Raw genomic sequence first — 20,558 nt, 5'->3', positions numbered from 1 at the left:
TTTTCACCACTCCTGCTCATGCGCATAAACACATACAGGCATCACAACAATCTACCCCGGTAAGCTAAGCAGCACCATTTGGTGGAGAAAGGAGGCATTACACTAAGCCCCACCCAACTGGACCAACCTCACTCTTCAGAAACAACACAACTCTCTCCGCCTGCTTAGTTTACAGACTATAAAGTTCTTCATAGTTCAAAATCTAGGGGAAACTGATGTAATTTCAATCATACTTCACTCTGTTTGCTGGTCCATCTATTCAATTTTTTTTCTTTTATTTTCTTATTCTGGAATACAGAAAGAGAAAAGATTTTTATTTACCATTTCTATTAAAAATATTTTTCTTTAATTTTTTCTAATATATTTTACTTTTCTGTAAAATTTTCAAATTCCATTTTTTACTTTCATCATTTCATTATATTCTACTTCATTGTGTTCATTTTTTCAAATTTTCAAACATTTTCCTTTTTTTTTCTTTTTTCTTTTCTTATCTTTCCCTTTTCCCTCTACTCTATCAAGTTGCTTTCAACAACCAGAACAGAACACACCTAGGATCCAGCAACATTTATTTGCTTTTTTGTGTGTTGTTTTTAATTTTGTAATGTTAATATTTTTTAACTTATTAATTCCTTTTCTTCCTTTAAAATGATAAAATGAAGGAATTCACCCCAAAAGATGGACAGGAAGAAATGACATCCAGGGACGTAATCGACAGAGGTACAAGCAAGATGTTTGCACCAGAATTCAGAATCATGATAATAAGAATACTAGCTGGAGTCGAAAATAGATGAGAATCCCTTTCTGCAGAGATAAAAGAAGTAAAAGCTAGTCAGGATGAAATAAAAAATGCTATAACTGAACTGCAATCTCGAATGGATGCTATGGCAGCCAAGATGGATGAGGCAGAGTAGAAAATCATCAATACAAAGGACAAACTTATGGAGAATAATGAGGCACAAAAAAAGAGGGAGACTAAGGCAAAAGAGCACAATTTAAGAATTAGAGAAATCAGTGACTCATTAAAAAGGGAACAACATCAGAATCATAGGGGTCCAAGAAGATGAAGAGAGAGAAATATGGGTAGAAGGGTTATTTGAGCAAATCATAGCAGAAAACGTTCCTAACCTGGTGAAAGACATAGATATCAAAATCCAGGAAGCACAGAAGACTCCCATTACAGTCAACAAAAACCGATGATCAACAAGGCATATCATAGTCAAATTCACAAAATACTCAGGCATAGAAAGAATCATGAAAGCAGCAAGGGAAAAAAGTCCTTAACCTACAAGGGAAGACACACCAGGTTTGCAGTAGACTTATCCACAGAAACTTGGCAGGACAGAAAGGAGTGACAGGATATATTCAATGTGCTGATTTGGAAAAACATGCAGCCAAGAATTCTTTACCCAGCAATGCTGTCATTCAAAATAGAAGGAGACATAAAACGTTTCCCAAACAAAAATTAAAGCAGTTTGTGACCACTAAACCAGCCCTGCAAAAAATTTTAAGGGAGACTCTCTGATGGGACAAAAGATGGAAAACACACACACACACACACAAAAGCAATAAAGACTAGAAAGGACCAGAGAACACCACCAGAAACTCCAGCTCTACAGACAACATAATGGCAATGAATTCATATCTTTCAGTCCTCACTCTAAAGGTCAATGGACTAAATGCTCCAATCAAAAGACACAGGGTACCAGAATGGATAAGAAAACAAGACCATCTAGATGCTGTTTACAAGAGACCCACTTTAAACCTAAAAACACCTTCTGATTCAAAGCAAGGGGATGGAGAACCATCTATCATGCTATGGTCAATAAAAGAAAGCAGAGTATCCATACGTGTATCAGACAATCTATACTTTAAAATACAGACTGTATCAAGAGATGAAGAAGGGCATTATATCATAATTAAGGGGTTTATCCACCAAGAAGACCTAACAATTGTAAACATTTATGTGCCAAATGCGAGGGCACCCAAATACATAAATCAATTAATCACAAACATAAACTCATTGAGAGTAAGACCATAATAGTAGGGGACTTCAACATCTCACTCACAGCAATGGACAGATCATCTACTCAAAAAATCAACAAGGAAACAATGGCTTTGAATGACACACTGGACCAGATGGACTTAACAGATATGTTCAGAACATTTCATGCTAAACCAACAGAATTATACATTGTTGTCCAGTGCACATGGAACATTCTCCACAGTAGAACACATACTGGGACACAAATCAGCCCTCAACAAGTACAAAAAGATCTAGATCATACCGTGCATATTTTCAGAACACAACACTATGAAACTCGAAATCAACCACAAGAAAAAATTTGGAAAGGTAACAAATACTTAGAGACTAAAGAACATCCTACTAAAGAATGAATGGGGTAACCAAAAAGTTAAAGAGGAAATTTAAAAGTTCATGGAAGCCAATGAAAATGGTAACACCACAGCCCCAAACCTCTGGGATGCAACAAAGGCAGTCATAAAAGGAAAATATATAGCAAACCAGGCCTTCCTAAAAAAGGAAGAAAGATCTCAGATACACAATCTAACCTTACACCTTAAAGAGCTGGAAAAATAACTGCAAACAAAACCCCAAACCAGAAGAAGACAGCAAATAATAAGGAAGCTGAAATTAATATTATCAAAACAAAAAACAAAAAACAAAATCAATGAAACCAGAAGCCGGTTCTTCGAAAGAATCAACAAAATTGATAAACCACTAGCCAGTTTGATCAAAAGGAAAAGGAAAGGACCCAAATAAATAAAACCAAGAATGAAAGAGAAGAGATCACAACAGACACAGCAGAAATAAAAACAATAAGAGAATATTATGAGCAATTATATGCCAATAAAATGGGCAATCTGGAAGAAATGGACAAATTCCTAGAAACAGGTACACTACCAAAACTGAAACAGGAAGAAATAGAAAATTTGAACAGAACCATAACCAGTAGGGAAATCAAATTAGTAATCAAAAATCCCCCCAAAAACAAGAGTCCAGGGCCAGATGGCTTTCTAGGGGAATTCTACCAAACATTTAAGTAAGTGTTAACACCTATTCTCTTGAAGCTGCTCCAAAAAAGTAGAAGTGGAAGGAAAACTTACAAACTCTTTCTAGGAAGCCAGCATTACCTTGATACCACAACCTGACAGAGACCTCACTGAAAAGAAGTACAAACCAATTTCCCTGATGAACATGGATACTAAAATCCTCAACAAGATACTAGCCAACTAGATCCAACAATACATTTAAAAAAATACTCACCATGACCAAGTGGGATTTATATCCGGGATGCAGGGCTGGTTCAATATCTGCAAAACAATCAATGTGATTCATCACATCAATAAAAGAAAAGACAAGAACCACATGATCCTCTCAATAGATGCAAAGAAAGCATTTGACAAAATACAGCATCCTTTATTGATAAAAACCCTTAAGAAAGTAGGGATAGAAGGATCATACCTTGAGATCATAAAAGCCATGTATGAAAGACCCAACATTAATATCATCCTCAATGGGGAAAAACCAAGAGTTTTCCCCCTAAAGTCAGGAACAAGACAGGGATGTCCACTCTAGCCGCTGGTATTCAACATAGTATTGGAAGTCTTGGCCTTAGCAATCAGACAACACAAAGAAATAAAAGGCATCCAAATCGGCCTGGAGGAGGTCAAACTTTCACTCTTGACAAATGACATGATACTGTATATGGAAAACCCTAAAGATCCCACCAAAAAACTGCTAGAACTGTACCATGAATTCAGCAAAGTTGCAGGATATAAAGTCAATGCCGAGAAATCGGTTGCATTCCTATGTACCAACAATGAAGCAACAGAAAGAGAAATAAAGGAATCGATCCCTTTTACAATTGCACCAAAACCCATGAAATACCTAGGAATAAATCCAACCAAAGAGGTGAAAAATCTATACACTGAAAACTATAGGAAGCTTATGAAAGAAATTGAAGAAGACACAAAAAAATGGAGAAATATTCCATGTTCCTGGACAGGAAGAACAAATATTGTTAAAATGTCAATACTACCCAAAGCAATCTACATATTCAATGGAATCCCTATCAAAATAACACCAGCATTCTTCATAGAGCTAGAACAAACAATCCTAAAATGTTTATGGAACCAGAAAAGACCCCAAATAGCCAAAGCAATCTTGAAAAAGAAAACCAAAGTGGGAAGCATCATAATCCCAAATTCAAGCTATACTACAAAGCTGTAATCATCAAGACAGTATGGTACTGGCACAAAAACAGACACTCAGATCAAGGGAACAGAGTAGAGAACCCAGAAATGGACACACAAATGTATGGTCAACTAATCTTTGACAAAGCAGGAAAGAATATTCAATGGAAAAAAGACATTCTCTTCAGCAAGTGGTGCTGGGAAAACTGGACAGTGACCTGCAGAAGAATGAACTGGACCACTTTCGTACACCTACACAAAAATAAAATCAAAATGGATGAAAGACCTAAACATAAGACAGGAAGCCATCAAAATCCTAGAGGAATTAGCAGGCAAAAACCTCTTTGATCTTGGTCACAGCAACTTTTACTCAACACGCCTCTGGAGGCAAGGGAAACCAAAGCAAAAATGAGCTATTAATGAACACTGCTTGGAATAGCCTTTTCTCCTTTTTTGCTGCACTTCTACCTTGATTATCTGAATGTCATCTCTTTATGATGCCTTCCTTGACCTCTCTTCAAATGAATTCAGAGTCTACTTTTATTTTGAACTCATGCAGAAATCTTTGATAGATTAATCTAATAATCCAATTAAATCCAATAATCCAATAATCTAATTAAAAATGGGCAGAAGACATGAACAAACATTTCTCCAAATAAGACATATAGGTGGCCAACAGACATATTAAAAGATTCTCAACATCACTAGTCATCAGAGAAAATGCAAATCAAAACTATAATGAGATATCATCTCACAACAGTTAGCATGGCTAAAATTAAAAAGAAAAGAAACAAAAAGCGTTAGCATGGATGTGAAGAAAAAGGAACTCGTGTCCACTGTTGGTGGGAATGTAAGCTGGTACCGTGGATAACAGTATGTAGGTTCCTCAAAAAATTCAAAATAGAAATACTATATGATCCAATAATTCAACTACTGGGTATTTATCCAAAGAAACTGAAAACATTAATTTGAAAAGATATATGCACCTATATATTTATTGCAGCTTTATTTACAATAGCCACGAGATGGAAGCAACCCTCATATCCATTAATAGATGAATAGATAAAGAAGATGTGGTATATATACACAATGGAATATTATTTGGCCATAAAAAAAGAATGAGCTCTTGCCATTTGCAACAACACGGATGGACCTACAGGGTATAATGCTAAGTGAGATAAGTGAAACAGAGAAAGACAAATACCACATAATTTCACTTATATGCAGAATCTAAGAAAACAAAAGAAATTAAATAACAAACAAAAAGCAGAATCAGACCTTTAAGTACAGAGAACACACTGATGGCTACCAGAGGGGAGAGAGTTGGCGGGTGGGCAAAATGGGTGAAGGGGAGTGGGAGATACAGGCTTCCAATTATGGAATTAACAAGTCATGAGAATAAAAGGTACAACACAGGGAATATAGTCAATGATACCGTAATAGTGGTGTATGGTGGCAGATGGTAGCTATCCTTGTGATGAGCATAGCAATAGCATAACATTGAATAACTATGTTACACACCTAAAAATAATGTAACATCGTGAGTCACCTATACTCAAATAAATATTAATTAATTAATTAATTATAAAATCATGCTGTAGGAGGTGAGAATGCAACTGGGAAATGTGGTTTTGGGTTAAATTATGAGATACATAACTTTAAAAAGCCTTGGTGATGAAAAACAGTATAGAAAAAGGTAGACCATTTTCCTGAGATAAAAAAACTTTCCTTCTTAAAAACAATGAGAGTCCACAGTTAAAATTAGGATGCAATCTGGAGACAGCTATATCGTGAAATTTGTTCACATGTCAAAAGTCCCTTCTAGTCTGCTGACCTGGGCAAATGCTCAGGTTGATTGACTCCATCTCTATCACCAGTAGAGGAAAGACAGTGGTGACTGATAGCTTTTTCAATATCTATCTTTTTTTTCTAGTTAAAAAAGTCAAAAAGATATCTTGAGATCGATGCTAACATAGGTATCATCTATCTTTTTTGGCCTGATATAAGGTTCATGGTTTCATAAGAAACTGAAGTCAAAGAAATTTTTAAAAATCAGAACAAATGTTCTTGAAAACAGATAAAAAAATTTTGCTAACTTGGTATGTTCAAGTTTCCTTAAGTATATAAAAAAGTTAGCAGTAGCTAAAATGGAGAAATTATGTAAACACATTAATGTATAAGTGTGTCCACTTATTTCTATTCTCTGACCATTAGTAGTGTATTTCTAACTTTGTTTTGAGATGCAATACAGTAATTGTCCACACACACACACACACACACACACACACACACACACACACACACACCTTAAGCCTCTTGTCTCTAGTTTCTCCAATCCATCTTGTACAACACGTAAAACTTCATAAAATATAGGTTCAATAACCTCATACTTCTGCTTAAAATGTAATCCACACAACGTAGTCCAACTTTAAAACCATAGACAGACACTTTCAGTTCAGTTGTTTAGTGTTTTGTTTTTTTTTTTCTCACTTCTTCAATATACAACCTGTACATCAGACAAACCTAACTAAACACTGTGTTCTTACACTTTGGAGAACTCAGTTCCCATAATCCTCTCAGTTGCCAATTTTCTTAATTTCTCATTGACTTTTTAAAAAATTGTATGCCATTGTATTTTTTTAAATAACTTTATTAAAATTATTTTATTAAATAATGTATTAAAATAACTTTAATAAAATTATTAAAATAATTCATCCTTGCATGGAATTTCAAGTAACTTAAGTGATGGTAAAGGTTCCTTGGATTTCTATCTAATTTACCTTTTCTTTCCAGATGGACAATCAATCACTGTTAGCATAATTCTTTATACATATTGACATATGTACATATAAAAATACATATATATGTATATATGGCTTTCATATATATATGGCTTTCATTTGTGTATTTATATTCATTTTACACAAATAGGATTATACCCCAATAATATTAACTTTTTTTCTTACCTATTTTCTTAAAGATATTTTCATATTGGTAGTAGAGATCTGCTGTAACAGGTCAAGTGTGAATTTGTCATGCTTTAAGAATCCACCCACTATGGATATTTGGGTTATGTCCATTTTGTTTTGTTTGTTTTGTTTTATTGTCTCCTGATTTTTTTCCAAAGACTTAATTTTTGGAGCAGGTTTAACTTCATAGCAATATTGAGCAGAAGATACAGAGATATCCCACATACTGCCCCCACATATGCATAGTGTCTCTCATTATCAACATTCTGCACCAGAGAGGTACAGGTGTTACAATTGATGAATCTACATTGACACATTATTGGTGCCCAAAGTCCATAGTTTACATTAGATTTAATCTCATGTTGTACATTCTACGGGTTTGGACAAATATACAAAGGCATGTATCCACCATTTTAGCATCATATAGAGTATTTTCACTGTCATAAAAATTCTTCGTGCTCCATCTATTCATCTTCCTTTACCCATCCTCCATTTTTTATATTACTGTTCATTTCTCCCTTCATGTCTGTCAATATTTGCTTTATATTCTCCCGTGTTGGGTGCATTAATGAGTGTTGTATCTGTTTCTTGAAATAATCATTTTGTAATCATTATGTAATACCTTTTATCATTATGTAATACCTTTCTTTGTCTTTTGTTACAGTGTTTGTTTTATTTTTTTAAGTCTATTTATTTATTTTGACAGGGAGAGAGAGAGAGAGAGAAAGTGGGGGACACGCAGAGAGAGAAAGAAAGAGAATCCCAAGCAGGCTCCGCACTGTCAGTGGAGAACCCAATGCATGGCTTGAACTCATGAACCATGAGATCATGACCTGAGCCGAAGTCCGACACTTAGCTGACTGAGCCACCCAGGTGCCTACACAGTCTTTTTTGTTTTAAAGTCTATTTTGTCTAAGAGTACCAGGGTGGCTCAGTCAGTTAAGCAACTCAGAGCCTGGAGCCTGTTTTGGATTCTATGTTTCCCTCTCTCTCTGCCCCTCCCCCACTCATACTCTGTCTCTTTCTCAAAAATAAATTTAAAAAATTTAAAAAACCTTAATGTCTATTTTGTGTCATATGAATTTTGCTACACCAATATTTTTTTTGTTTCCAGTTGCATGAAATACCTTTTTTCATTCCTTTACTTTCAGTCTGCATGAGTCTCTTGTAGGCAGTATAGAGATGAGTCTTGTTTTTGATCCATTCAGCCACCCTATGTCTTTTGATTAGAGTATTCAATCCATTTACATTTAAAGTAATTTGATAGGTATGTATTTATTGCCTTTTTTCTCATTGTTTTCTAGTTGTCTATCTTTCCTTTTTTGTCATTGAAGAAAAATGCTACAAAACTCAATGAACATTTTTTTTCTAGGATATTGTATTAGCTCAGACTGCCATAACAAAATACCATAGACAAAATACCAAATACCATAGTCTGGCTTAAATAAAAGAAATTTATTTTGCCACAGTTCTGGAGGCTGGACGTCTGAGATCAAAGTGCCATCATGGTGAGGTTTTGGTGAGGTTTCTTCATGGGTGCAGAGAGCAGCCTTCTTGCTGTGACCTCACATGGCAAAGAGAGAGAGTAAGCTCCCTCATGTCTCTCCTTAAAAGGACCCAATTACATGACTTCATCTAACCCTAATTATTTCCATAAGTCCCCATTTCCAAATATCATCACACTGGGAGTAAAAGCTTCAACATATGAATTTTGTAGACACACAAACATTCAATCTGTAACAGATATACAACTAGGAGGGGAATTGCGGGGTGGAAGATTTTACCAGATTGTTTCCTGAAAGGACTCCTGACTTACCTGAGCACCAAAGTGCTTGAAACTACCCAGCACCCCACACCATCACTACCACTGGGTTTTCAATCTTTCTTACCTACCTGTTCCCAATTTTCTGAGGAACATTTGCTATCTCACTGTTTTAATTTGTAAAACAAATTAAAATTTATGAGGTGCAATGTTCATAGACCCTTTATACTTTACCTTTGAATTCCCTCCTCATCTCCTCTGCTCATTTCCCTGTTTTTATCTGTTGGGTTCACTGCTAGAGGGCAAAACCAGTACCGAGGGCCCAAAATAGTACCTGGAACATCCTGTGTAGTCAATAAATGTTTATTGGAAGAATGAGTAAGAAAGCAAATAAATAAAGAGGTTGTAAACATGTTTTCAGTACTGCTTGTCTTGACTTTATAGTGTCTAATTTAAATAAAAGTTTTAAAACTTTGCTATGATTACACTTATTACTTCTACTAGATATTCTACATTTTGTGTCTTGTCTTATAACCATTCCAACCAAAGGTTGTAAATGGATTCACCTTTATTCCCCTCTAATCCTATGCTACTTTTTCCTACTTTATTCATTTTTACCCAATTTAATCCATTTTTCTTTGCTAATGATATCAATAGTCTGAACAAAACTAATTATATTTGTATATATTAATTAAGAAATCAATTTATGGGAAACATCATGGGATAAATCTTTATAGAAAATCACATTTTAGACACATGATTTTTTTTTATTGTTGAAACTTAAAATACAATGTGACTGCCTTTTATCTTGGGTTTTGCCTTCCCAATGCACATTCAAACATGGAACGGTACATAAGGTTATGTTTCTGTAATGGTGTCCTTTGATAGCCACAGCAATCTCAAGAAAAGGGCTCTAGGAAATGTGTTTTGGAAGACAGCACACCATTTCCATTTGTATTCAATTTATTATTTCAAATTAAATTACACAGTACATTGGGCCCTGGATAAAATATTCTAAATAAGATAGAGAATGTCAACACCACTATTTCTTTGCATGCCTGCTAAGTAAAACTCACAGAAGCAAAACACTAGGATATGATGTCAAGCAAAGCCTACAGAAATTTAGCAATATTATAGGTTTGAGAAATAAAAAGTAAGGTGTACATACCAAAGTTACCTTGAGAATAAAAACAGAAAAGCCTCCTGTGAATGTTTCTTATCACAGCAATATTCTCTGGAAAAGATGAACAGTCATATCTTCCTTTTTGACCACATCCCCACTCCTGAGTAGTAGCACTGTCAACATATAATATGAAAGCCATCAATACATGTTGACAGTGTTTGCACTCCAGGTGGTGAGAAACTCTATGAGCTGAAGACGGAAATACATAGATCAGGAAGTAAAATCCTGAACTGAGATGAGAAGTATAGCAAACCATGGAAGAAGGGAGATGAAAATATAAAGTAATATAAATAAGAGAGAACTGATCATTTAAGGAACAGAGGCAATATATTCATGTTAATTTAAATAAAAACAAAAGTAACGTTATATTATTTATTAAAGGACTGCATAAAAAGATGATTGTTGCAGATATTATCTATGTATAGTCTCCCACTAGAAAGGCCAGCACATGATTAAGAACTTTTCCCCTGATTGAATAACTATTTAAATAGTGCTTTTCTTCTATAAGTAAAAAATTACTAATCAAATGTAATCTGATCAATTCTGAACTATAATTGTTGAAAAGAAGTTAATAGATGGGACCACTTCACAGAGAGACAAATAACTAAGACACAGGGATGTAAAATAACTTTCCCAAAATGACACTGTACCCATAAATAGTACGTAAGTCTACTTATTTAATAAAATCTACTAGTTGTTTGTTGGGCATCTATTAAGCATGGTTGTGGCAACTGTATGTTTTGATTCAGAAATTAAAACAAACACTCTGCCCTTGAGAGATTTAGCACTGGTTAGTGTTCCCTGATCCACACAAAGATAGCCAGCTACACATGAATCAAAGACAGTGTGTACTTAAGAGTGATTTAGCCAATAAGTTAGCATTTCCACCAATTTTAAAATCAAATCTGCCTCTAATTTAGCTTTATAAATTGAAAGTACAGGGTCACCTGGGTGGCTCAGTCAGCTGAACATCCAACTCTTGATTTCGGCTCAGGTCATGATATCACAGTAGTGGGATTGAGCCTTGTATCAGGCTCCTCACTAGACATGGAGCCTGCTTGGGACTCTCTCCCTCCTTCTCCTTATGCCCCTCCCCTTCTCTCTCTCTCTCTCTCTCTCTCTCTCTCTCTCTCTCTCTCTCTCAGAAAGAAAGAAAGAGAAAAAGAAAGAAAGAAAAAGAAAGAACAAAAATTGGAATAATCTCTAATTGCTAAAAGAACTTTTAAATTAAAGCACACAAAAGCATTGTTTTGGAAAATAAATAAATTCAACAAATATTTATCAAGCAACTACTATGTGCCAGGAACTAGTAACTTATAATAAGGTAAATAAAAAATGGTCCCTGTTTCTAAGGTGCTGTCAATCTAATAAAGTCTGTTTGGGAGAACTCTATAGTTCAAGACACAGGAGAGACATTAAACTCTGCTTCAACAGCAGAGGTATCTTAAGAAAGAACTTTCTTATAGAGGGAGCATCACATGCAAAAGTACAGCATATGAATAGCATGGTAAGAGTTCTAGATGGTGTTGTGTTGCATCCAGAGGAGCAGAAGATGAAAACTAGGGAATTAGTCAAAGGTTTTACATGTCATATATGAGAATTCGAATGCATGTAGTAGCCCCTGTCCACTCTACTTCCTCTGTGAGGCAAAAAGGAGCTCCTTCAATATTCCACCTTCATTCACAAACTTATATCCATGTAACTCTTCTCTTTTCCAATCTTCATTGCACTGAATGACTAAATCCTTCCCTGATTCTCTACTATCATCTCTCTGGCTTTACTTTGTCATTTAATATCTTTCTCTGGCTTCAGCTTTATTGGCATCTTCCTCAAAAACATAAATACAGGCCAATCTTTAACAATAAAAAATAAAAACAAACAAAAAAGCCACCACCTCTGGGGCTTCCTCCCGTCTCTTTTTTTCATAACCAAGCACCTCGAGCTCTTCAACAGAAGTTTCTCCACACAGCCTCTGTTCTCACTCCCCCAATGAAACCTTAGTTGATTCCTCTTCTGCACCTGACATTACTGATCACTCCTCTGATACTCTCGTGACCATTATGTCTAGGCTTATCCAAAAATATCCCATTATTTGCTCTTCTTCTTCAGCTGTCCCTTTTTCATCTCTTTTGCTACTTTAGTCCCCTGAACTACTACTGTTCTCTCTTTATACTAAAAGAAAATCCTCAGTTATAATGCTTCCCCTTGGGTACTAAAGTCTCTTCCTTAAGTTACAAATACCTCTCCAATACAAAGTAGTATCTCCAAGCTTTGTTCTAGCCAGGCTAATCTATACTTGTCCCCACTTATTGTTCTCAATCTCCCTTTACTTCACCCATAAATTAGAAACCCCCACACTGGACTGAATCTATTCTGCTAGTTGTTACAGATGTTCATCTAACCAGGAAGTCCAATAATTTTGAGTCTTTTGCTTGTTTAACTGCTTACAAGCAGTCAACACTTTGTTCTTTCATGAAACTTTCCTACCAACTGAATCCATGACACTTGAAATATCTCCTGGCTCTCCCCTAACTACTCAGATTAATTTTTTTCCTCAGTATTTATCTAAAAGTTAAATATTCTCCTGTGTTCACATCTCTTGACTATCTCCCTGGATAAGACCAGCCTCATATCATTACCTTAGACCAGAACACCAACTGATGAAAGAATGGATGTTAGACATTTAGTATTTTAAATGCTTGGCCAAGCATTAGAAGCCTTCCACTCTGGGCCCCTACCATTTTTACATCCTTGTAGCTTCTTGCCACCCACTCACAACAGAGACTGATTACAATAAACAATTACTAAGAAGTCAATGGTGAAGAAAAAAATGGGTGGGTTTAGCCTTGGTGCAAATGCAGGTTGTATCAATGGATATATTCATTTGTTTGATTATGGTGATTACTTCACAGTGCATATGTATATTAAATCATCAAATTTTACACCTTAAACATACAATTTTAAATTGTCAGTTATACTTCAATTTAAAAAATGTAGCCTAGAGGTGCCTGGGTGGCTCAGTCAATAATTTGGCTCTTGATTTCAGCTCAGGTCATGATCTCATCATTCATGGGATTGAGAGCCTGCATCAGGCTCTACACAGATAGCCTGGAGCCTACTTGGGATTCTCTCTCTCCCTCTCTCTCTCTGCTCCTTCCCTGCTCATGTGCTCTTTCTCTAACTAATTCTCTCTGTCAAAAATAAATAAATAAACTTTTTTAAAGGAAGATTTAAAAAAAGATAGATAGATAAATAAATAAATAAATAAATAAATAAATAAATAACATAGCCTGTATTATCTTTAGCAAGTAGTTAATTTTTCTAAGCCTAAATTTTCTTATAAGTAAAATTGTAGGGATACCTAATTCTTAGTCTTCTGATAGAATTAGAACTCTCCTTATATACTGATTAGCATAAAACACAAATGTGCATAATAACATCTAATTATTTTATGATTACAGTAATATTTATTACTATGGCCAGGTACTATACATATGTTTGCTCATTTAATCCCCTCAGAAACCCTTTGAGGTAAATACTCTTACCTCATTATAGTGATGAGGAAACAAAGGCACAAAGAGTTTAAATAACCCAAGAGCACAGAATTGAAATGCCTCTATGGACTGAATGTGTTCCCCCAGAATTCAGTGAAGCCTAATCCCCAATGTAATAGTATTTAGAGGTAGGCCTTTGGAGAGATAATTAGGTCATGAGGTGAAGCCCTCATCAATAGAAGTAGTGTCCTCATAAGAAGAGATATAAAAGAACTTACTTCTTCTCTCTCTGATCTCCACTATATAAGGATACAATGAGAAGATGGCCATCTGCAAACCAGCAGGTAGGTTCTCACCAGACACTGGATCTGTCAGTACTTTGATCTTGGACTTCCTAGCCTCCAGAACTATAATATATAAATATTTATTCTTACCCAGTCTATGGTATATTTGTTACAGACGCCTGAACTGAGACAAAAGTGAAATACAGTCAGGTTTTAGAGCACCTAACAGAAAACACAAAATGTATCAGTCCCTGAATAAATCATTAAATCTGAAGAGAACAACCATTCTCTATACACTGCTTTCCTGACTACTGTGTTTTTACAATTCTCTTATTGGAAATTCTATTTTGTCTCCTCCCACTTCATATTCAGCTGAAGACTGGCACTCCTTTCACTCTCCCTCTCAAGCCCACTTCAACATTCCTTCTTTACTCCTTCCTTCCCTATTCGTATTGGTAATCTGTTTATCATTAATGAAACTAATTTGTATGCTATGGCCTGAAAGTTTGTGTCCCTCCAAAGTTTACATGTTGAAATCCTAACCCTTAAAGATGAAGGTATTAGAAGTGGGGTCTTTGGGGCATGCTTAAGTCATGAGAGTGGAGCCCTCAAGACTAAAATTTGTGCCTTATAAAAGATGCTCCTGAGAGAGACCCTGAGACCTTTCCACCATGTGAGGATACAATGAGAAGTCTGTGACCTAGAAGAAAGCCTTCACCCCACCATAATGACAACATGACCTCAAACGTTCAGCCTCCAAACTATGAAAAATAAATTTCTGTTGTTTGTAAGCTACCCATCAGTGGTATTTTATTATAATAGCCTTAATGGACTTAGACACTTATATCTCACATATTTATGCACATATCTATTTTTGCAATTAGCTTGAGACATCTGAGAAGATGCTTATTATGTTTGGGTTTTGTTTTTAGTCCTTGAACTGTCCATAATAATCTGGCACTATGCATTGCCTCAAATAAGTATTCAATAAGTCTTTGTTGAAGTCCTTTTTAACACTATCAGAATAAATCTCCTAGGAGTTTTTACTTAAAAACAATCATATTACCTCCCTCTATACTCCTGTGACATTTATGCATTTTCAGACAGGGCTGGATTTTTCATGTAGATGCGACTGGGAGGATGGGCCTTCAGTCTGTAGCGTGCTTTTTGTAGTAGGCCTCTCCCCTGGTCAAAAAGAGTACCTCATCAGATTTTATTGTCCATGTGAATGCATTAATTGAAAAGCAGACCTCCAAAAAGACTGGTTGAACCATGCTGGGGTTCAATCATGCACAGATAAGTGACTACTTACTGCAAGACATCTACTTATTTCCTAGTACATATGAGCCTTTCCAGTGTGCACAATGAACTAAAAGCTGCTGAGCACAAAAATGTCTTTTTATCTAAGTAACACCAGTGCCATCTTCAGGAAAAGTACAAGCAGCAGTTGTGTTTTTCTTCATGTATTTTTCTTTATTCTCATCAGAAAGCTTTGCCATGCTTTCACCTGATGACAAACATTACAGGGCTCACCTCTTATGGAAAGTTTCCATCCATTCTCCTTAGTGAACGAAGAAGGTGCTGGTAAAGTATAAAAAAACATAGAAAGGTTGAAGTAGAGAAATTCTAGTGTTCAAAGGTCCCTGGAATATGATTTAAGACATATAAACAAAACCTGGGAAGTAGATGGAAACTCTTTCCTATGCTAGCCTGAAGAGTGTTTATGATCTTGTCCATGCAAACTGAATCTTTTTAGAAGTTTCAATGTAGATTTATTAGACTGAAATATCACAAAATAAGGGATTTGAGAAAACATCATTTGTTTTATAACTATTTTTTAAAAGAGATTTTTTATTATGTAAGTTTGTTCTAAATTTACATTTGATTTCTGGTATGCACAACACAGACTTTTAGTCTTCTTTTTGCCTATATTTTTCCTTCCTTTTCCAAGCTTCAGGTACTCATATTCTGGGTTCTATATACCACTTACCATAAAAACACATTAATTTACTTCCAGTCAAACTATCTATAATTTTTAAAAGTTTTAACAGATCACCTTTTGACCGCCTATAATCCAGGGGAAATATACACTATAAATTCCGCAGCTAAGGTAACCATGTTTCAATTCCACCTCTAATACAATAACATTCTCTTATCCCTCAAAATAAGGAAGTCAATATCTCATCTCTATAACCGTAGTTAACAAGAAAAAAAGTACTGAAATAAGAAAAGCACTATTATAGCATGGAAGGCATTGGACAAGGCAACCCTTTAATCGCTAAATATTTTGTCACCAGGCTTTGTAGGGTTATAAACCCTCTTCTTCATTCAGCACTGGAATAAAAATTTTGGTGGAAATTTGTGGGAGGAAAGAAATGAAAGGTATTATGATATTGCAACATTCCTGAGTCAGTTCTAGAATGTGCTACTAAGACAGGTCACAAAATGGACACGGTCATAATGAGGACCTCAATTAGGTCTTGTCTGTCATTTAGTTCAAACAAAGCATATGATGGGTCTTCATAATTTGGACATAAAAAAAAGGTCAAAGAAACAGTTTGGGACTTAAGACCAAAAAATAATTCGTTAGGGAAGCAAAGTAATAGGAAAAGTAATAGGAATCTTAGGATTCAGGAGCCTTAGAATACCCAGCAAAAAAAAAAAAAAAAAAAGTTGAGTTAGATGGCTTGATAGAAGTCTAAAATATAGTAAGACAAGAATTTGAAAGTTCAGAGAAAAATGCAAAGTTCTAAGTCATGTAATCCTAAAAGGGAAAATAGGTCAAAAGATCTAGTGCCTCCACATGACATAATTTTCATTATTAAATCACAAATTATCTTCATGAGAAAAGAAGAGAGTAAAGTAAGCAAAATAAAGAAATATTATGCTCCGTGCAATTCATAGACTAGGTAATATAACTGCCTATAGTTTTAAAGGCTATATGCCAAAAATGGCAAGAAAGATATAACTATCTAGGATGAATATGAAAGCTGTAGAATGCTTTGTGTAATATAGAGACCAGGTAGAACTCAAATTTATAAAACATGTAAATTGACCCTGGCTGAAATGAAGATGAGTCCCAAAGCCCTCTTTACTGGCACCACCAGAAATTGCTCTTGGAGCACTGTCTGTAATCATAGGACTAGACCAGTGTCCACGTTGCCCTGCACATATAAAAGTCCTTTCTTATTCCATTCCCTGCCTACCTTTCCAGCTCCACCTCTTATTCCCTAGGTACACATGTGTGCACATACATACATACCAGTCACTACATTACCATGTTGATTTCTGCCTTTGTGCAAGCTGTGCCCTCTGCCTGAAACATTTTCTCTACTGAAGAACTTATTCTTCACGACCCAGCGTTGATGTCATGGCCTCAACAAAAGTTGCCTTATCCCTTCTTCTTTAGCTGCAATTACTTACCTCTTCCTCTATATTTCTTCTGTTCTTTGAACTGTATTTTCCCATAAGAAGTCTAAGATTATAAAATAAATTAGCATAAATAGGAGCAGAATTTACCCATTGTGTGTGATCACCTTTTCCTGCAGAAAGGCCTTTTTAGGGCTTCAATTCAAATGATTTTCTGACCTCATTCAGTGATGTAAAGGAGCTAAGAGACTGTTCTCTATCTCATGTTTGTAAAGTGGTGGGAAATGATAATGCACCTGTCCTACATTTAATTCACTTTTAAGTTACTCTTCATCTTAGATTTTCCAGGTGCATGACCAAGCAAATCATTTTACCTGTATAATTAAACCCTGTTGGAGTTTTCCATCTGGAGGTCCAGCTTGAAACACTTCCTACCAGGCACAGACAAGCAATCCCACAATATCAGGAAGGGATATGAAATATGGAAGGGATGGCCCTACACGGCTGTATAGCTACCCAGGACTTCTTGTCAGTGTAAACTTGAGTTACAGAGAAATTAGTGAAAAATCTGAGTAGTAGTATCTCGATGTTGTCTCATAAGAATTATAAACTAATTAATTTTTTCTAAATTTCCAAAGACCACAGCTAGTGTGAACTAACCTAACTCAGAAACTCAAATCAATTGTTTTCCTCTTTTTAAACTCTCTGGTCTTTCATAAAATGCATTAATTGGAAAAATTAACATTTCACAGATCCACAAAAGTATTCTTCCTTTGTGGTAGTTTAACCCAAATAAAGAGTCATTAGAATAGATCCTTGCCTGATTCTGTTCCCTTCAGAATATGAATATAGGTAGATCTGAAGCCTAAAAAGGTTTTTAGAAACATGTTAGGACAAAATCTTTGTTGATACTTTAATATGTCATCCCCTTTTGTAAAGTTTCTGTAATTTCATAAGGACTTTGATAAGATCATCATTTTCAAAGATTTCCATTCCAACAAGTTGTTAAAATTATGTAGTTTTGAGGGTGCCTGGATGGCTCAGTAGGTGAAAGAAACATGGTTCAGGTTATGATCTTGTGGTTTGTGAGTTCGAGCCCCGTGTCAGGCTCTGTGCAAACAGCTCAGAGTCTGGAGCCTGCTTTGGATTCTCTGTCCCCCTCTCTCTCTCTGCCCCTCCCGCCCAAACATAAATAAACATTATAAAAATTATAAATAAAATAAAATTATGTAGTTGTGTAAAACTTTTGCTTGTAGTTTCTAAAACGAAGTCAATTTACTAAGTGCTGAACCAACACTTTTTTATATTGTCTACACTATTGATCATACTATGTTTTACCAGTGAATAAAACTATGCCAAAAATGTTTCCAAGTTGTCCTGTCATGAGATAAAGCCCACAGAAACTAAGAATAAGTGGATAAAATTAAAGCCATGTGAAAGTTAAAGAGAAGAAATCAGTTTTCTAGAGTTTTCTGTGTTTACTTTCTCTAATTCAGGTGTAGATAGTAGATAGGTATAGGTGGACAAAAATATATATAAGAAAGGTACCATCCTGTTACATGAGTGAATATCTTACTATAAAACAAAGCCAATATAAGAGAGAAAATAATGGGAAGAGTAAACTGGTTCAGCAAATAAAGAGGAAGGGAAAAAAAGTTGAAGTCTGAATGTAGCAATTTTTATTCAATTAAATAAACATTACCTTACATTTTTATTTAGCTAAATGTATAAACCAAGGAAAGAATTTCCATATGCATAAATTGATTGGCTCTAAACATATGGTACCAGCTATGACATACATAAAGGATAAATGAGTGGGTAGAATGCCTGATCTGCTCCTGCTACCAGCCTTCCCAGCCCTGGCATGTACACTCACACTCCATGCCCACAAGACTTTTTTCTTTAATTAAAAAGGCAGAAAAATGAAAAGAAAAAAACAAATAGTAAGTTAGCATCTGGGGGCACTCTGCTTTGCCTCATTGCCCCTTCTCTATTGACTGCTTACTTAACATTACTTTTTGGAAACTTGAAACATTAAACTTCTTGTCATCTCCCAGATGCAAAATGCAGATAAAGTCCATTTCAGGATGGAGCAGGGGTTAGGTGAAAAACCTTCAACTTCTCAGAACATCCTCATTTCCTAGTCAATAAGTTTTACAATCACTATGGTTTAGAAATAGTATGGAAATATTGTTTTGTATAGGTGAATCATAAAGTAAAAAGATTTTAGTACTAATGAAAATATACAGATATATTCCATAAGTTCACCTTTATAAACTAAGATAATAGAAACAAAAGCAGGTGCATTATCTAAAACATATATTATAAGTTGGGCAATGAGAATATTCAAAAATTCCAAGAATAAAGATTCAGAATAGTATGGCTAGTCAGTCCTGCTTCCATATTTTAGGTAGCAAGAGATTAAAAGGTACAAGTTCACCACCATTGCTTTTCACTGCCTCATAAAACACCTACAAAAGATATCAGGACAAGGACAAAAGAAGCTATGCACTGTTCCAGCATTGCCCTTTCTGGGCTGGATTCTTGCCAAAGCCCCATAATTCCCCACATAGTCACAGCCCTCTGGGTTCACAGGAACCCCTTACATAAAGCTTGCCTGTGTGGTGGGGGCAATGAATTTTAAAGTGCAGTCTTTGAACCAATAGCAGCAGTATCACCCAGGAACTGGTTGAAAATAAAAACTCTCACACATCACCCTAGGGTTATTGAAACTCTGGATGTGGGCCCCAAATATCTGTATTTACCATCCCTCCAGGAGATTCTCATGCCTGTCAAAGTTTGAGAACCACCATGCTAGAGTAACTGGTTTTGGACACACACACACACACACACACACACACACACACACACACACACACGATGAAAAACAGTCATCTTTCACAGACATTTAGTCCTTTGTGTTAGGCCTGCCTGACTAGGACTCTATCTGCTCAAGGCCATTGTATTGCTTCATTTTGTTTCCTGTCCCTGTCACTGGAACTTGACTGAAGCTACCCTGGCAGTCTCCCGTTCTAAATCCTGGGAAGAAGGAATGAGGAAAGTTCCTAATCAAATTAATCCTCCTTCTGCCCCAGGACCATCCTTCTCAAACCTGGGATTATAAGGAAAAGCATCTTGATGGGTTCCCTGAAGAATTCGCCGCAACCTACTCCTAGAACAGGGACTGGAAATGTTCCCTAAACTTGCATAACCAAGACACCCAGGCAAGCAATCCTAAAACAAACCAAATCCAGGCAAAATTACACCCTCAAACAAATTTGCCTT

This window comes from Felis catus, chromosome B3 (genome assembly GCF_018350175.1).
Source record: "Felis catus isolate Fca126 chromosome B3, F.catus_Fca126_mat1.0, whole genome shotgun sequence".
NCBI lineage: Eukaryota > Metazoa > Chordata > Mammalia > Carnivora > Felidae > Felis > Felis catus.
Note: the sequence above shows the minus strand (reverse complement) of the source record.